A 6,470-nucleotide genomic window follows, 5' to 3' on the forward strand; every position below is an offset into this window, starting at 1 on the left:
AAAAATTATTGTAAATATCAATTTTGAGTGAATTATCTTCAATAGTTACTAAAATATCGCAGTGGGCGTGGTTAAAGTCCGATTTCGCCCATTTTCAATACCAACCTACCTTGGATTAAGGGAAACCTACGTACCAAATTTCGTTGAGATATCTCAATTTTTGCTCGAGTTATCGTGTACACGGACAGACGGACAGACGGACAGACGGACAGACGGACGGACGGACGGACAGACAGACATGGCTTAATCGATTTCTTTTTTCATCCTGATCATTTATGTATACATTTGTCTATATCTATCTCGATTCGTTTTGGCTGTTACAAACAACCGTTATGTGAACAAAATTAATATACCCTTGTGCACAAGTGCGCTCGGGTATAAAAAGTAAGTGCGCCTGGGCCACACTGTAGAAGTGGAACTTACGTTACTTATTTATCTATACATACACACATCTGCTTTTGCTTAGGGCTATATTTTTTCTCTTTTTTTCTATCAATGTAATCCCTACCTCTACCACTGTTCGTTTTAATAACATTCATGTTATTCTGTTTTTCCATTATCTTCAGTTTTATCATTTTACTCTATCGATAACAAAATCGATTATAACGTCCATCAAAATACCGATACCAAAATCGATGACAAATTCGATAAAAATTTCAATAGCAACATCGATAATACCATTGGTAGCTAAATCGATTTGAAAATCGAAAAAATATCGATAAAAAAAATCGATAAATATCGATAACAAAATCGATAAATATCGATAAAAAAATCGATAAATATCGATAACCAATTCGATAAATATCGATAACAAAATCGATAAATATCGACAACAAAATCGATAAAAATCGATAAAAAATCGATAAATATTGATAACAAAATCGATAAATATCGATAACAAAATCGGATAAATATCGATATTTAAATCGATAAATATCGATGACAAAGTCGGATAAATATCGATAACAAAATCGATAAATATCGATAACAAAATCGATAAATATCCTACCAAAGTCGATAAATATCGATAACAAAATCGATAATTATCGATAAAAAAAATCGATGAATATCGATAACAAAACCGGTTAATATCGATAACAAATCGATAACAAAATCGATAACAAAACCGATAAAAATATCGATTATTTTATCGATAGGTCTCGAGAATCCCGAAAATCTCTAAAATCCAAAAATAGTTCCCAGATTGAGTCCCTGTGTCTCTCTTTATATCCTTCCCTCTTTAATTACCTCTATTTTAATCTTTCTTCCCCTATTTTCATCTTTGCTTTTATCGGTATCCTCATCCTCCTCTTTGTCTTTACTTTTATGTTTTGTCATTTTTTTCAGCTACATATTCCCCTTCACACTTGTTCTTATATATATAAGTAAAGTGTTTAGATTTACCTTGGTCTTCATTTTTGCCTTTATCTTTACGCATCTTTGTTTTTGTTGTTATTTTTACCTTTGCTTTTATCCTATTCTTCATTTATGTACGTAGTCACCTTTACTTTCATTCTTGTATTGGTCTTTTTCTAAGTGTTATTCTTTAATCTGTTATTAGCAAATTTTTGTTAAATTTATAGGTACTTAATGCATACACATAAGAAGCACTTGTTTCAGCCCCAACCATTTCCGTTGCACCATTTCCGTTGCATCACTTCCGTCCCAACCAGATCCGTGTGCAATTTCTGCTGAATTTGCCAATTTACTCCCAACCAACCAACCGCCGCTAAAGAAGTTTCACTTCAAAAAACTGTACACTCATACTTCTAAATAAATGCGTCAGTTTTGATTGGGCTCAAGTTTTTGCTTCTTTGCTTTGAGACTACAATATACAAAGCACATGCAATTTAATACGCCATTTTTACAGAACAAAGAACAAAACAGAATTTAGAAGTCAGCGCAACATCTTATTGTTCCAATTGCCGCATGCTCGAAGAATCGTGTGATAAGTTTAGGGCAATTATTGTCACTATATTGCTTTTCGTCAAATTGCGGCAATAAAAATTGTTTAAAAAGAGGCAACCGTTGCATTTGCGGCAATCGTCTGATCTCAGCTTAGCCTCTATTAATTGGAAATTAAGTAGACCCCAACGAGTGTGTCGTTTTGAATTTACTCCCAATTGAACACAAAGAAATTCAAAAATTTCATTATTAGAAAAAATATTGGCGCCCAACTCATGTGTGTGCGCTTCGATCCGAAACACATACTAAAAAGTGAAATATTACTTGCTAACCAACCTGGAATATTTGGCTTAATTTTTTTAGAAAATTTTCTCTATAAATGTATGTTTTTAACTTAAATTTAATAAAAAACCAACCAAAAAAGTTTATTCCAAGAGGAGATATTTTATTTGACCACAGTGTTTCGTTTCAGCAATAGTACGCCCCCAAAAGAAAAAACTTGAAATATCGTTATCTCGTAAACTAAAGCCAACTATTACTAAAACCTTTGCACAAGATTTGAACTTTCACAGTGTGATGCGGAAAAAAATCAAGTAATTTCAATATATGCTTTGTATGAAAAGCTAATAAGTTAGTAATAAAACGGCTAGATAAATCAATGTATTCTATTTACAATAATAAGAATTTGGTTGGCCTAAGTAGACTGTTTGCTTTATTGTTTGTTTTATTTTTTTTTGTCACGACCATATTTTTAAAGAAAATGTTTAAACAAATTTCTTAGTTCATGTCCGTCATGATGAATATAAGCAGTTTTCTCTGTTTAATTAGTCAAATTTTGCAATTTTATATCGTAACTGTTCTCATTTCCTATACACACTTTCATAATACTAAGGTGACCAGAATTTGTTAACATCCCACATTGAAAACACAAAAATTTTTTTTTTATATTTATTTTAACACATAAATAACGAATAAATTAACAATTCAAAGTTTCTCTAAACACAAGTCAAATAAGTTAATAGTACACTGCGTTGCATAATTATAAGACCGCCACATATTAACAAATTTTGAATATTTATTTTTAACCCACTTAAAAAGAAGTACATCAATTCGTCGGAATATATTTTTTGTTATGTTACCGCATACATTCGACCACCTCCACCGATACCGATAATTATTTTTCTATCGGGAAGGTAGTGTCTCACATGTGGTCCCTAACTAAATAATTTGGTTTGGATCCGATCATTGGATCATGAAAAAATTAACGATACTCCTAAATTTTTATATGAGAATTGAAGTCGGTTCTGTTTTTTGCTTTTATTTGCAAAAGAAATTGCTTTCGTTCTTGGACTTTCGCCAAAGTTCGATTATAATTTTGTATCAACGCTATACCTCGTTCAGGAATATATTAACATATTTAATACTTTCTATCGTCACTAAGACAGCCAACTTCAGGGTGATTTTTTAGAGACTTTAATGCCCTACAAGAATATGCCTAGAAAAACCTTTATAGTAAATAGGTAATTTATTGCCTTAAATTCGTCAGGTTAGTTATTTTGGATCACCCTAATATATATATACTAGAATTACTCGTTTACAGTAATAAGAATAAGTGGAAAATTTCCCGGAAAAAACCCCCAAAAAAAAGTCTGGATCCGCCGCTGGGCCTGTTTTATTTTTGATTATGTACTTGGATGTGAAATAACACATATTCTAATAAAATTTTAAGCATATTTGCGCTCCAATGCAACGAACATACTTGTTTTAAGCCATCTTACAAATGCTTTGTCAAGATAAAAATTCCCCACACAAAAATATTGCCACTGATAAAACTTATACATATCTGGCAAACAAAATGGCATATGGTAGGCAATAATTTTCCCTGTGAAGACGCGTCGTTAGCTAGTCTTTCAGTGTTGTAAAAGGCCGCTCGCACCAAACGGTGTCGCGTTCAACTCACGCAGGGTTGCACGAAAAAAAATTGAATGGCTAAAAATATCAAAATATAAAAAAATATAAAAATATTCGCCATAAAAAGGCGTTTGCATTGCATTCTTCTTTTGGTTGAACGGCCTTTCAACTAATCGCCTTCAACAAAGTTGGTCGCCAGCCAACATTTAGCCATTCAACTTTTTTTTTCGTTCAACCTTGCGAGAGTTGAACGCAAAAGTTGAACGCAAAATCGCCTCGTGCGAACACCTTTTTAAGGGTAATACAGCTTAGCTACAACACCGGGAAATACTGTGTTCGATCCTCCAATTACGATCGCGAATTACCCCTTTCCCACGCGCATATTCTTAATTCAATTTGATAGTTCTCAATCTCCGATAAAAATTAGAGATGGCAGCGATTTGTTCGTTATTCGCATGGTAATTGGATCTGAATTACCAACAAGTGAGGTAATTCGCTCTCAGAATTTAGTATGGCGAATTGCGTAATTCCAAGTGTAGTTGGAGTGCGAATTACGAATGAGAGAGCAAACTACGTAATTGGCGGACAGTGGGAAAGCCGTATTAAATATTATTGGTTAAGGCTAAAAGGCGTTTGTACTGTTCAACTTTCACAGGTGGTTAGTTGAATCAAAAGTTTTCATCATTTAACTGAATGTTGAACAATGTAAACTCCTTTTAAATACAATGATTAGGTACGGTTATGAAATAATAATATTCTGAACGAAATTTTTGGCTAATTTCATCACTGGTATAAAACCTGAAAAGGAGTACAAGGAGGACATTTTTACTCAAAAGGAGAACAGAGAAGGACAATATTTTTGAGGAGGACAATCCTCCTCAAAGGAGGACGGTTGGTCAGCTTGATAATACGCATCAAGTAAAGTGTAAACAAAATATGCTGTTAAATAATTGTAGTATACCAACAAGCCGGATGCACGGATGTTAGCCAATATGTATTAAAAAAAAATTTAACTGCATACCACTGGAGGTGCCGGGGTTTGAACCCGGGACTTCTCACATGCGAAGCGAGCGCTCTACCACTGAGCTACACCCCCATACCGTTAAGACGCACCTGCATGCTAACGGTGCGTGCAAGTTTTACAAGTAAGTAACAAAAATTATTCCAGTAATGGCCAAAATTAAATCAGTGCTCTGCCGAAGAATCAACGAAAGAGATTAGGGAAAGTAAATCGAAAGAAATCGTGTAAAGTAATTAACGTAATATTAACACTGACGTGCCGCACTTTCGTTTTGACATAAGTAGGCCTGCCATTGAATTGGACTTAATGGTGACATGAGCAAAATTAGATCCACAAATTTATTGTAAAGATCAACGCAAATATAAAGAGTGCAGCAATTAAACCTTTTATACTTAGATACCTAAGTCGCTTTGTGAATACTTCAGTGCTGTTACTCACTTTTGAGGGCTGAATTTTTCGGTTGTTGGACCAAATATGAATTTTGTCCGTCTTGCGTTAAAGTCGTCAATCTCACTTTGGGCATCGTGGGTATGAGCCCTCTTTCAGGCTCTTATAAAATCGCTCTTTGATCTAATTGTCCCACATCGGGGTTACATAAGTATGTAACTATGTACTCAGCAAATTCGCTGAAAATCATTTAATTTAATTTATTCCTATAAAATTTTGCTTAGTTGACTCCACCTACTTATGATGGTACATCTTGGTCACAGTTATTGTTTTATGAGTCTTTTCCCATAATTAGCACATTCGTTGCTTTTAGCCAATTATTGCATTTTTGCTCATCGGTCCACAAAACTTAATTAACTCAGATGTTATTAGTAAAGATTACTGGGGATTGAAACCAAAAAAGGCAAGAAGCATGCGAAACGGCAGCAACTGTGCAAAAGTTACCCCAATAATTCTGCCTTATTTTAATTGGTATTTTAAGTTTGTGAAAGTTTAAATAAAAGTGTTTTACCTCAGAATTCGTCAAAATAATCATTACCAAGTACTTTGCAATATTATAGCACGGTGGAATAGGAGTAGAAAGAACCACTCCCAATCCACTCTAGTACAATTGGAGGTGCCGGGGTTTGAACCCGGGACTTCTCACATGCGAAGCGAGCGCTCTACCACTGAGCTACACCCCCTTGAAATGGGGCGCTGCCAAAAGGCCATAATCTGGTTGGGAGCAAGCGAGTAGTGTGAGCGAGCGCGCTAACGGTCGAACGAATGTATGAATGGAAACGATTGCTGATAAACAAAAAAATAAAAAAACCATTGGTCGTATACGCATTTTTGTTAATATGCGCGGAAGAGTTTGGCGCGCAAACCATACAAAGATAGAGAAAGGCAAATAGTCAATAAAAGATAACAACAATAGCCAAAAAGCAGCAGACGATAGACCAAAAAAATATAAATTTATTTATGTATACACATAAGTATATGTATACATAGTTACATACATATTTTTACTGGCAATATAGAAGAATGTAATTGCTTGCTTTGCTTTAGTAGTATTTCTATATTTGTATGTACGTAACAAAGGTGTATTAATTCACCGTAATCGTAATGAGCGTGAGAGTTCGGCAGCTAAAAATGTGAGAGCTTCATTGTTTTGTCGTTTCGTCTTTGTTGAATATTTTTTGCTAAT

At 34.3% G+C, this 6,470-nt stretch overlaps 2 non-coding genes across 2 annotated transcripts; both read right to left on the reverse strand.

The window, feature by feature from the left end:
• Positions 1 to 4,840: 4,840 nt before the first annotated feature.
• Trnaa-cgc lies at positions 4,841 to 4,912 on the reverse strand. The gene has a single exon. It is a non-coding gene; the product is annotated as a tRNA-Ala (tRNA).
• Positions 4,913 to 5,895: 983 nt separating this feature from the next.
• Positions 5,896 to 5,967, reverse strand: Trnaa-cgc. The gene has a single exon. It is a non-coding gene; the product is annotated as a tRNA-Ala (tRNA).
• Between the last annotated feature and the right edge of the window lie 503 nt (positions 5,968 to 6,470).

Source organism: Rhagoletis pomonella, unplaced genomic scaffold (assembly GCF_013731165.1).
Source record: "Rhagoletis pomonella isolate Grant_MI unplaced genomic scaffold, Rhpom_1.0 Rhpom_scaffold_00003, whole genome shotgun sequence".
In the NCBI taxonomy this organism is placed as follows: Eukaryota; Metazoa; Arthropoda; class Insecta; order Diptera; family Tephritidae; genus Rhagoletis; species Rhagoletis pomonella.